Genomic DNA, 23,033 nt, shown 5'->3' with positions numbered 1-23,033 from the left:
ACACTAATCTTCTTGCCCCGTTTTCTACCTTACTGTTAGGCAGTTTGACAATCAGTCCTTTTATTTCTTCCAATGGAAAACAGAACCCTAATTTATTGGATTAGGTTCACCAGAGGACAGAGAACAGCTCTGTAAGCTAGAATGATCACACTGCTTTCACGCGTATAATCTAATTATAACATAAGAGTATTTGCTGGTTTAGTTCATCAGTAAAAATCATTATGATTCTGTATACTTAAGACACTTGAGGTTATACAGTAGGGTTTTTTTAAACTGTAATTTATTCCCTTATCCTTTGACTGATTAAGTTTCACAAGACCGTAATTTCTAACAAGCTACAATAAGTCAGAGTAAAATGAGAATTTTTATGACCGAAAACGTTCAGAATTTAATACACAGTTTAATTTTTGCATTAAAAAAATCTCCAACATTATATTTGCTTATAATTTCATCCTGTAAGTTGTAGGCTGCATGCACTTCAGCAGCATGACCACAAACTGACAAAGCTAACAACAGAATCAAATTTTCCAAATTTTTTCCTTGCATTGTCCCTCTACCATAACCATGTTTAAAGTAAAATAGTGATGAGTAATGGAAACAATCTCGTTCACGTGTTGTGAATTAAATGAGAGAAAACAACTTAGCAAGACTTAAATTACTTTATTCAGAATGTCCTCTTGGACTACATACAACCAATGAAATAACAAAGAATGGAAGAGATACAATTCTTTAATCATTACACAGAAATTATATTTATTTATAGTCTGCCCTTGATTTTCCTAACAACAGTTCCCATAATATATGCACTGCTCAGTTAGTTGTCCCTGTAAAACATGTAAAATCCTACCTCATCCCTGAGAAGACAGTGTGCTCCATTGCACAATGGCAAGTTTAGAAGGCATGAGAAGCAGTATTGCCACACTAATGGCCATGTGAATTATTCTACTTTTTATCCCATCAAAGACAGGATTAATTAACCCAAGCTGACCCCTGGAATAACATACCTCTACTGCATTTTCCAGTACAGATTTCCTCAGCCACCTCAGAGGCCTTACTTTCAGTTAGGCAGATAGAGGGAGAGTACTTTCGTGACTTAGCAGAATTCTGCTGTCCTAAACCTGAAGAGCTACTGAAGAGCATGCATTTATTTATGTGAATGGGGCCGTGCAGGAGAGAATGTAGGACTGCAGATGTAGCTATTTCTGAAATCTGGAAAGGAGGGAACAAAGACAAACAGTGGAAATATTAAGATAATATTTTCTGATCAGTCCTGTCTGATGGGAAATTCACAAATTCTGATCCTGACTATACTCTCTAGAAACCCACAGCATCAACATGCTACATCATTCCCTGCAAGTAGGTGGACAGTGCCCCAGCAGCATCTCCTACTTTCCTCTGGCTGCCAGATTCTTTCGTGCTTTGGAAATCCAGCATGAGGAAGGGTAAGACAGAAAATACACAGCTCTGCATTGCTACCCTGCATCCTGCAGTACAGCTCTGCCTTCTGCCATGACAGCCGTCTCCTATTAAAGAGCAAATTAGTTTGGCTGGAAGAATTTGAACTTCCCAAGTCCTAGAAGGAAATTAAAGACACGAGGGCTCACATTCATATGCTACCTTCCTTCTCCTGCCTTCCCTCATCTCAGGCTATTTATCTGACCTTCTTTCATATGCATGCCTCTTTTGCCTTCTTCAACTTTTACTAATAAGCAAACCTCAAATCAGTAAACCAGAATATGATGGAGGAGAGATAATAAGCTCCAGAATTTCCTTTTCCAAGGAGCCAAAATTCCTGGTCTCACCCTTCCGGTAGCAAATGAGATTCTTGCTGGAGGATGTCCTGCCTCAAATCAGGTGGGGTTTTTTTTGAGGTTTCATCTCTTGATTCCCTTCCAAACAGAATCAAATTTCAAGACATGCTACACTAGATGATAAACTCTCACAAACTTCCATGATTTAAGTTTAGTAACCCTTCTCCTTCCTACTTCTCTCTTGGCTGGGGTATTATATATAGCCAAGAGGAAAAATTCTGCTCATCATCAACAGGGAAGCCAGGAGACGATACATGCCTACCACAGGTATGTGTTATTCTGCAAGCTTCTTTATACAACACAAGTATCTGTTATCACTAACAATTTATATGCTGTAGCATATAAAAGTGTATGAAAACACTGCTACCTCTTTCTACTCAGCAAAAGAACATTCCCACACAGGAGGAGATAGTACAGTAAACCTGACTTTACATAATGACTTGGATATGCAAAGAATTTCAAAAGCACTGAACAATCTGGAGTAGCCATGATGTGCTCAACACTAGCTCATATAAGACTTGATCCAAAACCACTAAAAATCAATGGGAGATTTTTCCATCGACTCTAACAGACTCCAGTTTGAGCCTTCTCAGCTCTGAACATTAGAGTCCACAGAGTTAGAAGCCGATGCAAACCACAGCTAAATCCTTCCTTTTCCAACACAGATTCATGTGACGTTTAAATTTCCTCAGGATCATCAAGTAGCAGCACTCTTGGTTTCACAACTGGTATGTCAGGACTAGATTATTCCATCATCAGCAAATAACAATGGAATACACCAGCTCATCCAAAGGTCAACAATTCAAATGAACTGAAGGAAGGCTGAGACTAATTTAAAGGTCCTGGGACTAATATGAAGGCTGATTTTGAACCAGTTAGTAGAAAAGAAGAGAAAAAGTCTTCTGAGGAAGGAAGTAGGCATATCCAGTTTCACAAAACTTTTGTTGTCACTGTGCTTTAAACCACTGTTCATGAGAAAATGAAGTGCTATATTTTTCCAGTGGCTTCGTCCAGCTTCTTCACTTTAAAAAAGGCTATAAATTTAAATAGTTACATCATTTGCAGCCCAAAGTAAGGGAGAGAACTCAAGCCTCTCACTGTAAGGCAATGCTGCTAACTAATGGAGTTGCCCTGATTATGATAAAGTGTCCTGAAAATTACCTTGTTACTACATAGATTTCTTATAAAGATGAAACCTTTTGCTCTGGTTTTGTTTTTTGTTGTTTGGTTGGGTTGGTTTTTTTTTCCTTTTTTCTCAACTGTTTATTTGGAAATTGGAGCTGAAAAAACAGAAACCAGAAAACCTAGTGAATTGTCCCAACACACAAGTAGTACTGAACTGCAAAAGGGAAACAAACCGCTTTATAAAGAGATCCACAGTCTACCAATTATGCAAATAGGTATTTACGACAGACTACGTTTTGTAAATAAAAACTAAATATATTACTATAACTAGCAGAAGGCTCCATTCGAATGCATCAATTTTGTGTTAAGTTCAGATAATAAAAGGAACGCTGTGTATACTGTAGAAAAAGAAGTCTCATTCGCCCTCCTGCGCCGGAGCCGCTATTCCTAACAGCATTTTCAACCTGGGCTTCTCCTTCCACCGCCTGCATGACGCGAGTGCAAACAAGGTTTCTGGGGGCCACAGAACTACCGGGCTCCCGGCGCTCAGCAGAGGAGGCGCAAGCCTTCCTACCGGCAAACGGCTTCGCACGGCCGACAGTTTTCCCTTTCCCTTTACACTCATACACTGCCCAATCAACCCACCCACCGCAGCTTCCAAGCTGTTCTATATTTAGTTAACAATTAACACGTTTGACTTTTTAACTTCACGGATTTCTGCTGCTTGAGAAAGTCAAATAAAACTTGCATGGATAAACTCTTAACGGGGAAACGCCACCTATGCTGCAAACATAAATAAATAAGGGACCGCCGGCAGACACGCATGCTGCCGGCTCTCCCTCTAACCTCCCCGGCACCGCGGTGACAAATACCGGCGGTGTCACCGTTCCCCTCCCCGCCGGGCCGGGCCGGGCCGGGCCGCTCGCCCCCCGCCGCTCCCAGGTGCTGCGACTCGCGACGGGCAGCGATCTTCCTCGCCGCTGCCGCCGCGCTCCCCACCGGTGACAGATAAATACAGCGGCGAAGAGCGCAGCGCTTCTCTCCCGCACCCGAAGCCCCCTTCTTCCCGCTCCAGGACGGGGACCGTCCACGAAGGGGGACAGCGCTCCGTGCGCCAGGGGCGCCCCGGCAAGCCGACCCCCGCCGGAGCGCCCGCCCACGCCTGCGCTGACCCCCCCACCCCGCCGAGCGGGAGCCGGGGTGACTTACCGGCGGAGCGGCGCTGAGCGGCCCGGCCCGCGCCCCTCGCCGCCCGCCCGCCCGGGCGCGGTGCCTCTCGCCTCGTCCCTCCCGCCAGGCGCCGTCTGGCTGCGGACGTGACCTGGATTCCCCCCGCCTGCACCGCCGCCTCCCGCAGGGCCGCGCACACGCCGCGCTGCGCCCCCCGCGGCCCTCCCGCCCCGCCGCCGCCACCGCCGCTGCCGCTCACCTCCGGCCGCGGCGACCCGCCTCGCCTCCTCGCCGCCCCGAGCGACGCGCGGCGGAGCGGAGCGCAGCGTTACGCAACGCTGCCCGCGGCCCCTCCGCACCGCCGAGAGAGGGTCGCCGGGAGGCTGCGGGGCGGAGGTAAACCGCGGCGGAACCGGAGCCGAAACCGCCCCCGGCGGCCACTTGTAGCGCCACCGGGGCGGGCGGCCGCAGGCAGCCGGGATCTCCCTGGCTGTACCCGGGCAGGGCGGGCCCTGGGGCGCCGCCGATGCCCGCTGGTCCCCGAGGGCTCGGGCGGTGAGGTGTGGGGACGCGGCTGCGGGGCGACCCGCGACGCTTTCCTGCCACGGGAATTGAAATCTCACGACGGTAATGCCGCAACGTGCGACCCTCGGGCACCCTGGCGAAGGAAGACTCGTGCTCCGCCGTATTCAGAGGCTAAAGGCAGCGGCCCCCTCTAGCAACTTCGCCGCGGGCACGGAGGCTGTGCCACCACCTCTGGAAGCGAGCACCCAACCCAGCCGCGGCTTTGCGCAAACAGTGTGAAAGCGCTTTCTGACTGCACCTTCTGCATCCTGCCGGGCAGTGCCGGTTATTTACCCCTCTCCTCCGCCCCCCCATGCCTTCCCCTGATGGGCTTTGACAGGGACACCACACCACCAAGCCTCCCTCGCAGGGGTACAGGCAGCCCCGGATGGGGGTTCCATCTCTGCGGGGATGACCAGTGGAGGCTCTCCCCGCGCCCCAGCATCTGTGGGTTTGGGGAACCCAGGTCTGGGTTGGGCAGGCCATTGGTCCTGCAGTCATACGACCCCTGCAGGAGGCCACAGGGATGAGGCAGGCTGTACCCAACACACCTACCCCGACAACGGGAACAGGAAGGCTGATGGGCCCCTGGCCTCCAAATCCCTGGGAACCCGAGTCTCACAAACACAATCACTGCACCTCAGCCCAGCACAAATGCTGCTCCCCGCCATAGCAAGGCCGGCAGTTTTGGGAGGCCCTACATTCCCAGGCCATCGGTCAGGAAGGATGTGCAAGGGAAAAGATTACAGCACGTCCCCACCACCCATCTCTAACTCATGAGGCACGGAAAGTGAGGAAGGAGAAGCACCCAGAGTCTCATTAACAGCTATCAGCTCGAGCGAGTAAGATGGCGACTGAAGTAACAGGCGTGAAAGCAATAGGTACTTGAAAGAATAAGATCAGTTTGTTTTTCCTTAAGGAATTACAGGAATATTAAACCCTTCTTGCAGTTATAAATCATTTAATGCAAATCATTTAATCCAAACAGAATTTTTACAGGCTCATGAGGCTCACTCATTTTGCCAAGAGTGAGTCATGTACAAATAAAATGAAACCAACAAAGAAAAGAGCTCTCATACCATGTGTATGTGGGTGATCCTTTGAAAAGCTTGTAATTATTTTTTTAACTCTACCACAGCCAGGAAGACAGGTTTGTGAAACAAGAGCAAACCTTGATAACCCAGTTGTAGCCCATCCACGGGTAGTTTTTCCTTCACCCAGAAAGCAGCACAACAGGCCCCTTGTCGGGCCGAGGACAGCAGTGGCGTGACTAATACACCAGCAGCCCTTCAAAGGCTGTGACTGCAAACCAAGTTGTGTGCTGACATACTAAAGAAGCAAAAGACTTTTAAAAAAATGCAAATAATGTGAAGTGATTAATACTTAGTAAAAGAATGCAGTAGGCAGATAATCCCTCACTTACGGGTTAGTTAAGGACATGAGTTAAACTTCATTCTTCACTCCTCATGTCATAAATATGTGCTGCTAAACACAGAGCACATCGTGAGCCAGTGGGGTGGTGATGCACTGCTCTGAAATGACTGAAATGCAGGGACACAAAGCCACGTGATGGTGAGAACGGGAGCCTCAAAACGTATCATCATCCCCGTCAAGTGAAACTGATCTGGAACGCCATTCACTGATGCAGTGGCAAATATCTGGGGATACCAGAGAGGGATGGCTTCTTAGATGGTTTCTGACGCCAATTCCCCACATCATTCAGACGAGGAATTTCAGAGTATCTCAAAGCGCTCCTCTAACCACCTATTTTGTGTGGGGACAGATGTTCCTGGGCCCTCACAAGACCACAGTCTCCCTTCCACCTGCTTGGACAAATGAAGCTACGCATGGACAAAAAATTCCCACCTATGCAGTAGGACAGAAGCGGGAAGGAGTCCAACAGTATTTAGGTAACAAGTCAAGGAGGGGCTGGACTTAGGGCAATAGTTGCCCAGGGTCCACTGTGTGTGCTATGGGCACCAGTGGAAAAGAGGCCCCCAGATTTAGGCAATCCAGGGCCTTAAGCCCTCTGTGATTTCACTAGCAGTGACCCTCACCAGTGCTTGAGACACCACTCCTGCCTGGCAGAGAGGTCCTCTTGTTCCCTCCAGGAGTGTGAGGTATCTCTGCTTGCCTTGTTGGTACCAGGTCTGTGCTGTGTCTACCATACATTCACATAAATGCTTTTCTTATGCAGAGACCACGAGACGAGGTTCAGTACAACTGCAGGGCACACAGAAGAGCCTCTGAAACCATGCACGGTCTGTACTGCCTACCCCGGAATGGGCACTGAAGAGGGAAGGAGGGACAAAGAGAGGAAGCGCATAGTTTATACAGCCAGGAAAGTAATGATGACATTTTACTTTTCCCTGAGAACAGAAGTTCAGGTCATCTACAGCCATAAGCTCCCACTGCATCAGTTTCCCACAGACCTTCACTGTTCACAAATACAGGAGTCAAAAAGTCCCTTCAATTAAAAAGCAACCTAACACTGACCTCAACAACCAACTAAGAGCTGGACCAGAAGTGCACAGGATGTAATCCAGCTCCAAGATGACCTGGAAAAGAATCTGTACATCTTTCAGGGCATAAGGCGCTCTGCAACAAACAGCATTTTTTCTTTTGCATAACTTGGTACCTTCGTGGATTTCAGCTTTTAAAGCCCTTATTACTCTCAGTTTAGTTTTCCCCCCAAGTATTTTTTGTCCAGCTTTCCCCCCTTGGGGCTGCGCAGGAAAGGGAGAACCTTAGTTCAGCTGGGTTTTCTAATAGTAATGGACATCTTGCACCTGCTGTCAAGTGGCAGATTTGTTACTGGTATTTTGGTTGGTTTTCCCAATGGATCTTTGATTTTAAAATGGTTGCTTGGCAAATCAGTTCAGATACAAACGATTTTGTGGTTTTCTCAGGAGTATTACACACTTCATCTGTTCCACTTTTGTTTGAGGAGGAGGGCTATTAATTTGTTTATACACAAGCAGGCAGATAGCATAAGCAATGGACCACATTATCTTATGACAGAGGAGCCCCTAGTCACTTTCTGAAGGAGGGCCTTACAAGACATGTTGGTTTTCTTACTGTTTGTAGTTTCTCAGGCCTCATATTTCCTCAGCTGTCTGAAATAGCATGTACTACAGTGTGTGGGAAAATGGTGACTGAAAAATAAACCAGTTATGGTAGAGCAGCACAAAGTATCAGCAGTTTAAGATCACTCTGGAGTCTGCTGATGAAATGAGAACCTCACCTTTTGGCAGACAAAGGGAATCCAAGACATTTTGGTTTAGAAACCTTACAAGGAATGTGGAAATCAGGAAGCATACAGATCCCTTTTCATTCTTTAGACTACCAGTAGTGAGTCAGCACAGCAGGAAAGCATCCTGTGTGGGTCCCTCTTTAAACCAGGGACAACCAGTGCTTATACACACAACAAATCTACCAGGCAGTATGTGAATACAGTGACTTCAGATTAATTTCTATTTATTACTAATGACAGCTGTCACCAATCTTCTCTAAATGCCATGAAACACTTCAATGCATTTTGGTGTAAACTGAAGGTATTTAGTTAGCTAACATTCTCCAGTCTTTGTCTGGGGCAAACATCTACTTCCTGAAAAAAAAACTGAAACTAAACCACTAATACTATACACTATTTCTTTTCCTCTTTGATTTTCATTTTACAATGCAGTGTAATATATGTCTGTTTCAAAATTTCTGAGGAACCTGAAAATAACCTAATGTAATAAAGCTTTTGTTTTGCACAGAGATCCAATTCCATCCTGCCATCGGAATTCAAGGGGAACCACAGCGGATGTGTGAGAAATGAATGAAAATCAAGGCAAATGGGAAAGAAAAACAAATAACAAGAAGGAAAGCAAAAGCGAGAGAAACAAACCTAGAGGCACAATCTAACCTCCAATGCACAGTTCATATCCAGTTTTGATCTTCCATGCAGAAACACAGCAGGGAATTCTTCTCAAGTTATGCAGGGATGCACATGGCACAGGACATTAGAGCTCAGCCCACAAAACCAAATGAACAAGGGCAAAAATACCTCAACTGAAAGAAAACCAGCGAGATTAAGTTATCACCAAAAATCATCTTTAAAATCTGTGTTTCTAAATTGTATTTAGAATTGTACAAAGTATTGGGGAAAACAGCCTTACCCCTGAAGCAGGCTTCCAGACTACACAGGAATTTGTGTATATTCCCCCCTTTATTGCAAAAGCTGTTTTATTAAAAAAGACTATTTGGACTGTCACTAAAGGATGATGTGGAGGTTCAAGAAAGTTCAAAAGAGATCAGACAATTCATGGTCAATAAATCTATCGATGGCTAGTAAACATGATGATGCAATCAAGTGGAATTTCTGGCTCAGGAAATTCCCATAACTTCTGACTGCCAGAAGTTAGGAAACCCTACACTTTTGTCCCATTTCATCTAGTCTTTCTGCAGGCATCCTCTACTCATCAAAGACAGCTTGGTGAGCTATTGGGGTAAACAAAACCAGCAGGTCATCAAGGCCATTCTTGTTATATTATGCTGCCACCTGATCCAAGTCACGGCTCCAAATCTCATAGAAATGAGAGTGGAGTTGCTTTGATTTCCCAAAAATCACAGCAGAAGCAACTCCACATTCATAACAGTAAAAACAGATTATAAATTACAGGCTTCATTAGCTCATATCTGTAGCTTTTCCTTCACACTGAATATGATGGACAAAGGGTGAGGTGGGCACACAACTAAGGACAGCCTATCAAGCAAGAAGAAATAGCATTTAACTGACCTGCAGAAAAAGCCTCTAGTTTGTAGTGGGTGTGATAGCACCACTTTGCAGTTTCCTTTCAGTGGTGGATAGGCGACATCTCTTTTGAGAAGAATCAAAGCAAGAGTAAATGCAGCTCTGAGAGAAGGTAGAGTGGGAAGATGGCTGGAAGTCCTACTGAAACCAGACCCCTTGTCCCAAACCCCTGTGGTTTCAGTTAAAAGATTAGGGCTTAGAAAGGCTCCTGCAGTTGCTAATAATTATAACTGAGGGAAAGTTAAAACCCAATGGGGAGAGGCTTGATTTTGGAGGTCTGACAGAAGCAAGGGCTTTGCAAGGTCTGTCATTCCTAATCTAAAACCATACAGAGCAAAACTAACAGGGGGGTGGGTGTATTAATTGAAGGAACATGCAGCTTGTTGTATTCTAAATCCACTTGGTTTTCATAAGTGAACATCACTATGGAAAACACATCAAGAAATAGAGGTGCTGGGAAACAACCCCCACCTCTGATTAAATATAACAAAAAAACTAAGAATTGAGTTCTCACCTTTCTACTAAGCAGAGAACATAGAAGCCTGGCATCCCTTCTCTGGAGAAGATGAAGACATTTACACATGTCAGTAAGTGAAAATGTAAAATAATGCACTATCATCTTTTCATTCCTTCTCCATCTCTTGCTTTAGCAGTATTTAATCAAGCTTTATTTCAGCAGGCCTAAAACATGGAGTGAATGAGATCACTTTACCACCTTCATCCTGAATCAAATCAGAGCTGAATTTCCAGAGTAATTCAGAGATATGCACTGAATTTTCATTGAAGTGTTTTGGTTCCCAAGTTCTTTTGAAAGGTATGGAACAGAAATATTACTATGGTGCCAGCAGAAACGCTATAAGGGTTCAGCACTATTATTTAGAATGGCTGTTACCATTTTTTGCTCAAAGCATAGCACGTACTGTGGTATGCATACCTGCTCAGTGTAATATGGCACGCTGCAACACTTCCAACAGTCATATTTCTCCATATGTCAATTTAAACACGATTTGCCTGACATACAAGAAGAAAGCATCTTCTGAGTGTGATTATGGGCTTCGGGTTATGATATTTGTGCTAACAGTGTCTGAAAAAAGCAGCAGTTCCTTACCGCAGAAAACCTGATCTGCCAGGCATCCCAAAAGATGGAGGCCAGCTTGAAAAATCTCTCTGTAGGACCAGCCAAGGAAAGTCCTATTTTAGTCAAAACTCTGGCTCTTCAAGTGACCTTACCCAGTGCAAACATGCTGCAGGAGAGTGGCCGTGTTACCCAGTGTGCATAAATCTTTGACTTCTAAAGAGGAAGTTTAGCAAGTTATAGCATAGCGTTCATCAGCAGTGTTATACTTTTTTCATAGCTACCAAAACCCAATAACATAAAATTAAAAAGCTAGTTATGACCCAGGTGCAATGAGAAGCGTCATGGGAACACCTACAGACCCTGCCTGGTGCACTCAGACCCACGGATATGAACTCCTGGAACAGATTAGAACCTGGCACTACCGTAATAGCTGGGTATCTCATTTCTTTAGGATACCTCTGAAGGAGCAAAACGTGAAAAAACAAGCAATGGATGAGACAGGTAAGTAGCTAATCCAACAGGCAGGAGCCTCCTGCTTGTTAACTTACCTACCCTAGTCAGCCCTCTGACCATAGGAGAAAATACCCACCAAATCCATACTGGTGTAGCAGGGCAATAAGCAAATTAGAAATGCACAGACAGACTGAAAAACTTACATGTTGTTTTATCTTTATAAAAAGGAGCTTGGGGAGGAGGTGGGGACAATTAGGAACTGACGATGGCATACACTGCCTGCCGTTCCTCCCTCCAAACATATCACTTTGTTTCTTGTAATTCACTAGGTCCTCAGACACACCAAAAGCAGTTACTTGCTCTTTCTAAGGACTTTCAGAAAGCTGGCATTTACACTTTCAGCCCTGTGAGGAGGAAATAAACCTTTGAGGAAATCGTACCTTGCCTTACCACTTTTTAATGGTCTAATGATTTTTCTAAAACATCAACTTGAATTTTGCTCAAAATGTCATTACAAAACAGAATGAAAGTGTTTCTCCATGCTGACTACAGAATTCCTGAAACAATGTAATAATCATCTGAAGGGGGAGATTCTTATTTACTGTTCATGACAGTGTCGTGTTTCAGCATTCAACATTGGAAATGTACATTGATAAAACAGCATTCATTGCTTTTATAACAATTCCAGTTCAAAATCTTCTTTCTGGGACTCTAACTGATCCTCCAAATGAGCTTTATTAATCATTGACAGGAACCTGGCAAAAGCCTACCCCATACTTTGGCAACCTGTCAAAATGTTCAATTAGGTCAAATCAAGAAAGCCCTAGAAAGCAACTGCAGCATCACTTTTAAGCAAAAAAAAACAAACAAACCTCATTGTATCTCTGAAATAACTTCAACATTATAGGATGAAAAAACCCAAACCAAACCCTGTGATCACAATTTGGTTATACACCCGAAATACCAGCTCCATAGCAACATGCCAAATAGCCACTTATTGAACCACATTGATTAATGATACTTCCTCACAGATTTTATTTATCAGTGCCATAAATGTCACCAAGAGGTTTAACATAAGGAACAACAGCAGGCAGTTCCTTTATCTGCCAAGCAAACACTTGCTCTCCTTCAGCACTTCTCTATACATCCCATCTTCAGTGCTCTAATTTCACGCATATACAAAGTCTGCAACTTGTTATGAGCTTCATGTGTTCTGTATCTCACCTGCATGTTTGTGCATTAACAAATATGTTGACAGTGTGATAAAAGTAATTTTGGCAGCAAGAACAACAGCGACCTTTATCTAACTTCTCAAGAATTTTGATCTCTGCTTCTGCAGCACCACTGCACGTACAGCCATAGGTGCTGGTGGGCTGTTTGAGGTGTGTCTTGCTGCCAAGCCTAATCCCACCACCCACAGTTAAAGAGTTAATTAGGACTTGAAGAAAATGGAGGGAGGCAAACCAAACAAAAATAGCATTTTAATTAACTGTAAACAATAATTAAAACCCGGCGTTATGTTCAGCATCTGCACATTGCTGGATTTACTGCAGTGACTCTGAATCTAATGAGATCATCCAACTGAATCCCAGAGGACTGGCCAGATCTCAGATCCGAAGTACATCTATTATATCTCAAAAAATAACACTGTAAATGAACCATACTTCAAATACCCTGGCCAGGTAAAGGAGAATAAAATGTGCACACATCTAGTAAGTAGGTTTTGAGTTTTCAATTCCGGATGTAAACTTGTCCTGCAATTTCATAGTGCAGTGGTCCCTATTATACTTAGTTATTTGCTTGCTTATTATGTTATTTATATAGTTATTTACAGTTCTCTTTTTTCTTAACCTTTTCTTATTAACCTGTGATTATACTAACGAAGTTAGGAAGATGATGTTATACAGCATTCTTTTGCCAAAGTCACATAAGTTATTTCCAGTATTTTCCACTCCAGTCCTCTCTTAATCACAATATTGAGACACAGAAACCCTCTAAGTTTCTCCCTGTCTTAGTTACTCAGCTTTCTCTGCCATCTGATCTTCAGCTGTCTAGTTTACAAACTGGCTCTCATCAGTTCATCTCCGCACAAAGATTTACATTCCCTCAACTCGTGCTTGAAATAGTCACCTGTCATTCAGAAGTCAAACCTCTTAATAAAAATCTCCTTACCTTCACCAGGAGGAGAGGTAAACTTCCTGAAGTTTTACTTTACCATGAGCTTGATCAAGGGTAACCACCAGGACCTAGCCATACAGAAGAAAGTCAGGGGTTTCTCTTGTGCCCATCTCTAGAAACCTAAAGAAAAAACATCTGTCTGAAGTATCCACGTGGATTTTGCTTTCTATCATTTTCCAAAAATGGCTAGATCAAACCTCTTCATTACAGCTGAAACTTTAATCTGCATATGAAAGGTAACCTAACTCATAATACCATTTATATAATGCATTCAAATATTACAGACCCAAACATCTCATTTGAGATGTGCAGACAAGTGTAATGATTCAGCTAATATGTTGAAAGCTTTGTCTGGATCCTTTTCTAACCCTAACCCTAACCCTCCCATTACTTGTTTACTAATCCATAAACATAAACATCAGGAAATGTTTGGAAGATCCTGCATATCTCCACCTCTCTTTTGGCTAGAGTTTCATAGGTTCCTCAGGTTTCATGTGCTCAGAGGTTTCCTGTATTCTCCCTTACGTTTTGCTCAACTATAGGCACAGAAGATCTACAGGTTAGGTGTAATACTATTAATGTTTTCACTTCCACAGCACATTTTTTAAATTGCAAATTTAAGAACTGTAGAGGAAGTATTAAGAACTTCATAAAAGTCTAAAAACAGACTGTTATGTATTCAGGAAGCTTAGGCCAGACCCAAATGTAAGCTCTATGTCAGAATATATTCTAATCTAAGGATATCTTTGTTAAAATGACTGCATTATTTATGACTGATTGCAAATTGCTTTGTTGTCTTGGAAAGGTCAGGAAGTTTACTCTGTTTTTCCTCTCTTTTTACTTATGTCATGCCTTTAACTGTCTGTACTCTCGTAACTGTACCACTTTGCTACTTTTGTCTTTGTACAAAAGCTTTCCTTGCATTTTCCTTATTATTATTTTCTTTTTCCCTGTTATGGTGGCAACCACCTCATTCAAAGTGTTACATTTCCCCTGGGTGGATGAAGAAGGTAGTACCTGCCCTCCTTTCTTTACAAGAAATGCTGCTTTGCTATTGCCTATAAGGCCCCGCTTCGTACAGGAGAGCTATATGCTGCTCCCATGTCTGAGAGACATTCTGTAACAGACCATACCTCACAGTTGTGTACATGCACAAGAGCTGCTGAAACTCATCCCTTATCACAGTTACCCTTCTACTTAGTGATACTTTCCAGGAAACCACCTCACAACTCTCTGCCTTTCTTCCACATGTATATATAATCTGTATTTCCTGTAGGTATCCTTGGTTTGCAGTGCCCCTTAAGGGAGTTCCCATTTTTCCTCAACTTTCTTGACCTTCCCTCTGACATCCCCCAGCTGGGCAGATACATCATTCTGTATCAGCCCTCTTCCTGCTTAGTTCTTTTCCCTTTCCTGGAAATGCAGCTCTTAACACACTGCAGAATTTCTCAGGTTCCTCCTTCATTTGCCTTCATGAAACAGTAAGATCTTGGGTTCCAGTTTTATCTGTCATCCACATAACAAAACTAGCCCACAGCTCCCTAGGACAGCAGTGTTGCATCCCTTCCACATTAAAGTCTCCAGGAATGTCTGTAGCAGTCCAGCTACCTATGTATGCTGTTTCTAGGTCTCTTTTCCTAATCCTTTTCCACAATTTTTCTACAAGCTACCTCTCTTTTTGTGCCTTATTCAGGGTGATCTCCAGATTGAAACTGTGTGATGTCTATAAATGTAATTCATCTCCTTTGTTTCAGCTGCTTTCTGAGTAACACTAACCTGTGCCTTGTTTGACTGTCTTAAGCCAATCAACTAACTTCAAAATTACCTTCTCAAAGTGTTGTGACCTGAAGCACTCCAACTTCTTTTTAGTAAGAGGTTTCTATCATTATCAAAGACATTTATTTAGATTTCTCTTTTTTCACCGCAGCTTTTTTTTCCTCAAAACTTTCCAATTTCAGCTTTTTCCAGGGAAACAAAGAACTGTTGTATCAGCAGGTTTCCTTCCTTTCCTTTTTCCTTTCCTCTTTCTCTTCCCTTCCTTTTTCCTTTCCTTTTTCCTCCCCTCCCTCCCTCATTTTTTTAAGAGGTCCTTTTTAAATCTGAGACAATGTCTTTCTTCATTTCCCTAATAAATCCTAACAAGCATTTCCCAAGCTTTTTCTACCTAACAATGCTGCCTTCTCATTTATCCTGTTCAAGTTTTACCTGAACTGCTCAGTACTAGAAGCTAACCGTAGTTAACTTTATTAGAAGCTGTATATTTTCATTTTATGTTTACTGGTGCAATGACAAAGACCAAGACATAAAACTTATGCAGCCCAGCATGCTGTTGTGCTTCAAACTCTTAACCAGTCTTACTCCGTTTGGAAATCTTGCTTGTATAGATAGAGTCTAACAAGTTTTTTAATGAGCACAGTATCTTTCTGCTTTTCTTTGCCTCTGGCTTAGCGCCTCGGCCCCCTGCCGTATTTTCTTTCAGGTACAGTTTTAGGGGGAAAAGGAATGTAATGTGAAAGCACTGTGAGTTGACTATCCTGTAGATATGCTCTGCTTTCATTTCATCGAGGCTCTTTCTGCTTTTGACTGCCTCCTGATTGCTCCAGGGCACAACTAAGCCACACTGCACGACCTCGTAGAGCGTCCTGCAGTGACTACAGTGCTCACCCCACAGCGCATGGCAAGCAACAGACCCGGGAAAGCCCCAGTTTCCTCCCCAGAACACTTTCTGGTCATGCCGTTTGAGCACAAATTGCAGATGTTTCTGCCCTTATCTCCTGGTGCTTTACTGTCTAATAATAATAAATTAATCTCAGCTCTTTATATTGCCTTTGCAGGCAAGAGTGGATCCTGCCTTCCCTGCAGCTGATGATGTTTTGCTGCTCATTTGGCGAGAGGAAGCTCTGCCCCTAATGGAGGAACACTGTGCTATGAGAGAGCCAGGACAGCGCTCTCTTCTCTTCAGTTCTGCCACTTGTTGCCGCAGGACTTAGATCCTAAATTACTCCAGATTCCTGAGTCTTGCGTTTTCCATAAAACGTGTATTCCCTGTGAGTTTGTTTACATCTCTCCCGCCGAAGCATCCCACAGAACACGCTATGCAACTGTGTGTTTTTTTCCATGAGGTATTAAGTTCACTTGACTAGCAGGCCAGTAGCACCTACCTATTTAAAAAATACTGGTTAATCATCCTTCATAGCCCCAAGTACGATTAACAAACAGCGACGCTGCATTCACAGAGATCCTTACACCTTGTCCCAGTTTGTCTGCTGGCCACAGTACTATGTGGAACGATAGCCGTGCGCGGACCTTGCCATCTGGGACCCGAACTCCCTAGCGTTTCCCAGGCATCTCCCCTGCTCCCAACCTCAACTGAGCTCAGCGCTCCCACACGCACCGCGCAGGGAAAGCGGCCCGCAGCGCCCTGGGGAGCAGCCCTTCCCGGGGGTGGGTGGGGAAAGAGGTGAAGTCTGCCGGAGCAGTAAACACGACGTAGCCCTTCCTGGAGGCTATTTTCTTCCCGTGTAACAAGTACAATCTATCTGGTAACCCGGAGGACAGCCAAGAGTTGAGGCTCCCCTGGCCGCTCCAGCCCAGTCCTCGCACAATCAGTGCGGGGAGCCGCAGGCTGAAACGCAGGTCAGGCGCGGCTGGGAAGCGGCGGGGGCAGCCGCAGCGCTCTCCGGGCGGGCAGCGCACCGAGTCCTCACCGAGTCCTCCCCGACTCCGCGGCAGCCGGGCCCCGGGCTGCGGTGAGGGGCCAGCGGCGCCGCTCCCGCCCGGCCGGCTCCATCCCCCGTCGCTGCGCAGCCGCCCAGCCGAGCGGCCCCGGCCCGCGCCCGGAACCCCCGCTCGGGCTTCCCGCCCCACCCGGCGGCGCGGGGGGCTTCCCCCCGCCACCGAGGGAGCGGGGAGGGACGCGGGAGTCTCACCTGCCACCGGCGAGCGCCGAGCGGGAAGCGCCAGCGGCGGCTGCGGCGCTTCCTGCGGCGGGAGGCGGGCGCTGTCCCCGGTTGACCCCGGGGGGGGCGGTGGCGGCGGGACGCGGGTCCGGGGGGACGGGCCGGGAGGGCGGCCGCCTCTCCGCCGGGGAGGGAGGGAGGGGGACGGCAGCGGGGCGTGCGCGGGGAGCGGCGGGGCCGGGTGGCGCCGAGCGGTGACCGCTCCGGCACTGCGCGCTGTCATGGCAGCGCGGCCCCGCGGCGTCACACGGCTCCCGGCGGCGGCACAGCCCGGTCCAGCCCGAGGGAATCCCCGCTGACCGCCGCTCGCCCCTTGGCGCGGAGACCCCTCCTCCGCGCAGCTGCCCTGCGGGGTGCAGTGCGGGGGGACACACCCGAAACGCAACGAGACAGAGGTCAAGACTTCTACACTCGAACCGGTCTCGGGGCCTCGGCGCTTCGGCCGGTCTGGCCGGGGACGGTAGCCACAGTGTCCCCGTCTCTCTGTGGGTGTGCAATTTGCGAGCCCAAATTGTTCGCAAACTAATTGTGTCAAATGAGAGCTGGAGTGATGCAGGAAGTTCTGTGGTTATGGAGGAAATGCTAAAGCAGCACTCGAGGCTGCTTCTGCTCCAAGTCCCGCTCTGCGGCATTGGCTGAGCAGGGCAGAGCGGTTGTGTAAGATGGGCTGGCTCCGCTCCTGCTCAGGCTCACTGGAGGTGGTTTTGCAAACAGCTAGTGGAGACTGAGCACCGTGTTTCATCCAGATTGCCAAGAAGTTTGTCCGTAGTTTGTGTGTTTTTTAACTTCGCACCTCTGTTCATCAGTGACTGGGTGTGGAGGCTGATCTGTGGAGCAGCCAAAATATATCCCTGTTTAGCTTACAGGTTTGCGTTCTTCTGTTTTCAACTTCTTTACCATTATTTTTTTTACATGTTACAAGAGGTAAAAGGAAAGAAAAAGACACAAAGACAAAGCATAGTTTAGCTATCACGGTGCTGCCTGCATTAGAAATGTACAAATAAGATAAGCACCTACATGACTCCTACTAAGGGATGCATTTAGTTTGACTAGACAGCCTCATAATACCACAGCTGAAGCAGAAGTGCAGCACAAAGGCAGTAAAAGGATTAAAGCTCCATCCCAGTTAGCATTTAGATTTCTTGAACACTGTTTTTCTGTAACATGATTCTGCTCTGAAAATGTAATCTTGGCGCTTTCTGCATCATGGGCTCAGTTTACATGTAAAAGATGTTGCCGCTGAATTACAGTCCTGCAAAGCCGACTGAGATCTTCAGATAATGAATAATTATTTACATACAGTGCACTGAAATTGATTGAAAGTAATTTCTCCCATGCACAGCATTATACCTTCAAGTCTTCACTGAAATTGCACAAAAAAGTACAACTCTTCATAATCCAGTTTAAACATGCTATGCATAATATATTTAAATCAGTTTAGTTACGTAGCTCAACAAATGAAGCAAAACTCAACAAACATGAATTGGCCTGACCAGAAGATAGTGCAGGCAGGCAAACAAGCTTCTTTCTTGAGATCATGTAATACTTTGGCCCTGACTCCTCATAACACATTACAGAGGGTCTCCCATAATCATGCTTGTAGATCCGTCAAATTAGGAAGTCACTTTAGTAAGCAGTTGCCTAGAAAAGTTTCAGTGTATTCTGGAAACACTAGGGAGGACCATTCTTACTCTATGCGAAAAGAGTACATGCTTTAAAATAGCTTGGGGTAATAAACTGATTTACATTGACTCAATTTTACACAAACGTACAGTTTTTCAGCTGACACAAATCATAGAATCACAGAATGGTTTGGGTTGGAAGGGACTTTAAAGCTCATCCAGCTCCAACCCTCCTGCCACAGGCAAGGACACCTTCCACTAGACCAGGTTGCTCAAAGTCCCATCCAGCCTGGCCTTGAACACTGCCAGGGATGGGGCAGCCACAACTGGGAAACCCAGTTTCCCAGAACTGGGAAACCTGTTCCATTGCCTCACCACCCTCATAATAAAGAACTTCTTCCTTGTATCTAATCTAAATCTACCCTCATACATAAGATGTGATTGAACCCCCTTTGCCCCTTAAGTCCAGTTGCTCTGTATCAAAGTAGAAGGTCTGTAGACAAGCATTACAGTAAGACAGCAGAAGATCTGATGAGGCTCACTGTTACATGACAAAAGGTGAGGGGGGTGATGATGATATAACAAAAAAAAGATGACAAAGGAGCTAGGTGAAGGCAAGTAACGACACAGACTTCAGCTTAATGTAGCAGGGCCAGGAAAGTCAGTTGAACGCTCAATAGGGGTGAAGTAACCAGGAGCACAAGGAAGTATGGTGACCATCCAGAAACAGGAGTGTCAAGACCTTTCTTGAGGTACATTTTAAGGTGGTTTTTTTTTTTCCATGGAATCTTCATAGTTCCATCCAGCACCAAAATAATGTATCTGATCTTCACAGGATTTTACTATTGACAGTTATATTTTTTGTGATAGGAAGACATAACCGGCTGGAACTGGGAAGAGCTGGGATGTATGTTAAAGTAGACAGTGTGATGAAAAAGGTGAAATGTCTGGAGAAGGGTCTGAAGCTTTGCTTCGTTACAGTCACACTACTTTCTGTAATGATGATTTCTTTGTAAGTGTGGAAAATAAATTACCAGAATAGCATTTCTGCATGCTCTTACAAAAAAGGACATATCTTCTCCCACAGACTTTGCTCTTAAAATCTCAAGTGGAGTTAATCTGCTTGGAAACTCCCAGCCAGACAGTGCAACCTCATGAAGCAGCTGCTTGATGCACACAGCCTTTATTTGAGTGAACACAGTGTTTTTACTTGTGTGCTGCAGCGCCTATTTTGCTGTGTTCTAGAAACTCAAAGGAACTCACTCACAAATGCCCTCAATTTTTAGGACTTGCATACCGTAAAAGTCCCTCTAAAAGACGGACACCCATTTTCTGAAATGTTAGTTGTTCCTCCGTTTGGAAACAGCCATCCAGAGCTTCACCCTGCTCCCGCTCCTTCTGTTCCTGCTGCTGTTGCAGCTGCTCCAGGGGCTGCGGGCGCCGCATCGTCGGGGCGGGAGCTGTCCGTGGTCGCGTCCCGCCGGCGGAAGCTCCCCGCCGCGGCCGCTGAGCTCTTGGAGCAGCGAGCCGGCTTTGCCATCCTCATGGCCGGGAGTCCCTCAGGCATTGCCCTTCACAATGATCAGCGGACGGTGGCCTTTTAGTTCCCCCTTTTTGCATATAAATCTCCTGAATATACTTCTACCGGTCAGATTCTTCATTTTATTACTAACACATATCCCAGACACAGATATCTTTTCTTTTCTTTTTTTTTTTTTTAATATAAAGTACTGTTAAATTGTGGAAAAATTGTTAGAAGTTCACTTATTTTACAAAATAGTGTCTTTCTAAATTAAACTTTTTCTGAGTGTTTTATCAGCCTTCTTAGATGACTGCCTATACTTTTGGTAGATTTCCAGCTTTCCCATCCATCTGTTAGGTTGAAAATAACATGAATTGAATATTCAGTTTGTTCTTTATGTTGTAGATTTTCAAAGATTGAATCTTATTTAAGCAGATAAATGCAGTTGCTGCCGTGCTAATTTGTGACATTATTCCCTTCTAGACATCCCCCCTGGCTTGCGTATTACTGCCAAGGTATTGAGATTGACTCATCTCTTGTACTCATTTGCCTTCTAAAGCAATGTTTGAATTTTAGGTTTCTTGCTGGAATTATTTTTCACATATTATTGCTAACCCTGCATTTACCATCAGGATCAGTAGTAGCTTAGTTCACCTTTTCGGTCTTGTGTGTCTGAGTGGACGCTGAGGACCTAAGTCACTAGGAAAATAAAATTTGAGCATATTGCTATTGATTCATTTAATGTCTACCAGTCTGTCTGTCTAAACTTTTCTCATAATGAATCAGCAGCAACCTCAAAACATTTAATGATTTACACTGGCATTTGTTGTTGATGGGTCTTCATATTAAAAACTTTGGCATCTCCCTATTCAATGAATCCTTGTTCAATGTCAGTCATCAAGCAGAATATTTAACCTTATTTCATTCATGCTTTATCTGCACATGCTGCACCTGGATATAAAGCTGTGTTAGTATTAATTACTTTCCTTAACATAGCACATTGATTGAAGGTACAACAAAATAAATCAGGGTAGAGACTGTCTAACGCTTCCATGAAATGTGTGTGGTTTATGTCAATATTTTTTGCTGTTCAGTCGTCCTCTGACAATTGTTTTTAGATTATGTCGATTCAGTTTGAGTAGGAAGTTTGAGTAGGAACTGCTTAGTAGAAAAATTATGCAGAAAAAAATTAAGAAAGAGAAAAGCTCTCAACTGTGCAGCAGTTCGCACCCAGTCAAGGAAATGATTGGACAGCTCCTGCTCCTCACAGGGCTCCCCACTCCGCTTGCACATGGCTCTTCCTTTCTGCCAGCTGCAGAGCTCTGATGTGACCATTCCTGCTGTCTCCAGTCTGCTGACTCTCCCGCTCACCTTTCTACTTAACTGTCTCTCTTCATGTGATCACTAGATGAAATCTGCAAGAAGTGGTATTAGAAGAATAACGAAGCCCCTTAAGTCATCTTCTCTGTGCACCTATAGGAAAGCATGGCTGGTCTTGTTTCAAAATATGGATTTCAGAGAGCAAACTAATGTGGACTTGTGATGTTTCTAGTAGGAACATACAAAGCAATTCCATCACTTCTTTCTGATCCAAAGTGCACTGAGTCTTTTGTTACTATTCTGTTAAGGGGGTTCATTGTTTTAAAATCAATACTAGACATGCAGTGATTGAAATGGCAATGTTCTGAGTGCCCATATGGCAGACTTCCACATACTGTCTTATTTTAAGCAAAGTATATATATATATATTTCTCCTTATAACTCCCTGCAGGAACAGTAAGGAGGAAAGCCTTACAGCAGAAATTAATTCTAAGGTCCACAGTTCTGCTAGTGGATAAGAAACCCACTTCACTTAAGGCATTGTTTTTTCATTCTCCCAGGGACCTATTAGACAACAGAATCCTCTATAATGGAAAAGAGAGGAAAATCAAGCATGCACAGCAGCTCCTTGTGTTTGGTTCTATTTCTGCCCATGTTAAATTACCCATGTAATGAATAAAGAATTGTTTAGATTGAGTAATAAACAAGCATGTTAGGTCAATAACTACTGCTAGCTGACAGTCTGAACTGGCCACGAATAAAGTCAAAGCTGTCGTTTCAAAACCTTTTTTAATCAATGCAAATACAAAGATGCTTTCTAGAACAGATAGATTCCTTTGCTACATGGTGATTAACACCAAGACCTTAAAGATACAGAGAGGTCTGATGTGGGTTTTTGAAGAGTACAAATGCCTCCTGGGTTGTCAAATGAAGCACTAATGTGAATATAAGATTCTGGCAGCATTACTTCAAGATTATTTAAAAACAAGACAAAACAAAGCCACAAACAAACAAAACCCCTACCTACTACTGGGGTTTCTCAAGATGTACTTTTAACTAACCTAGTTTTACGTGAGTGTGTTACTTTGTCCCACCTCTTCCACTTACTGCACTGATTTGCTGTAAGCTTTTAAATTACCTTGCAAATTCACAAGATGAGAGCTACGAGTGGGTTTGCATCACACCAGGCCTAAAAGGGGTACACCTAGAACTGGAAAACAGCATTTTTACAGAGAGTAAAAAAGAAAGGGAAAAAGGCAAAGTGATAAATGTGAATACTGAAATCTTTAAAACTATGATAGAAAATGGATAGGTGTCTTGACTTTTGATTGAAATCTCAGTTCACTAACCTCTGTGCTCTGAAGGATGGGCTGTAAACAAGCATCGAGGGACATGGTGACACTGCTCCTATTTAATGGTAATGGAGTCTTGTT

General features: G+C 44.6%; 1 protein-coding gene across 10 annotated transcripts in view; it reads right to left on the bottom strand.

Moving 5' to 3' along the window:
* THRB (thyroid hormone receptor beta) overlaps nt 1–17,241 on the bottom strand; it is a 178,877-nt gene extending 161,636 nt beyond the window's left edge. For 5 of the 10 annotated variants that reach the window (XM_061362707.1, XM_061362705.1, XM_061362706.1 and 2 more), the window contains exons 1-3: nt 17,107–17,149; nt 16,239–16,338; nt 13,172–13,297 (exon numbers count right to left, since the gene is read on the bottom strand). The gene's annotated coding sequence lies outside the window, so the exon portion shown is untranslated. Of the gene's footprint in view, nt 1–4,365; nt 4,677–13,171; nt 13,298–16,238; nt 16,339–17,106 lie in introns of those variants that run through there. The other 5 variants (XM_061362703.1, XM_061362712.1, XM_061362710.1 and 2 more) reach the window with 3 other exon arrangements.
* Between the last annotated feature and the right edge of the window lie 5,792 nt (nt 17,242–23,033).

Source organism: Neopsephotus bourkii, unplaced genomic scaffold (genome assembly GCF_033783945.1).
Source record: "Neopsephotus bourkii isolate Nb327-2 ecotype Australia unplaced genomic scaffold, CSIRO-AGI_Nbou_v1 NB_1132, whole genome shotgun sequence".
In the NCBI taxonomy this organism is placed as follows: domain Eukaryota; kingdom Metazoa; phylum Chordata; class Aves; order Psittaciformes; family Psittacidae; genus Neopsephotus; species Neopsephotus bourkii.
This window is presented reverse-complemented; position numbering and strand designations above follow the sequence as displayed.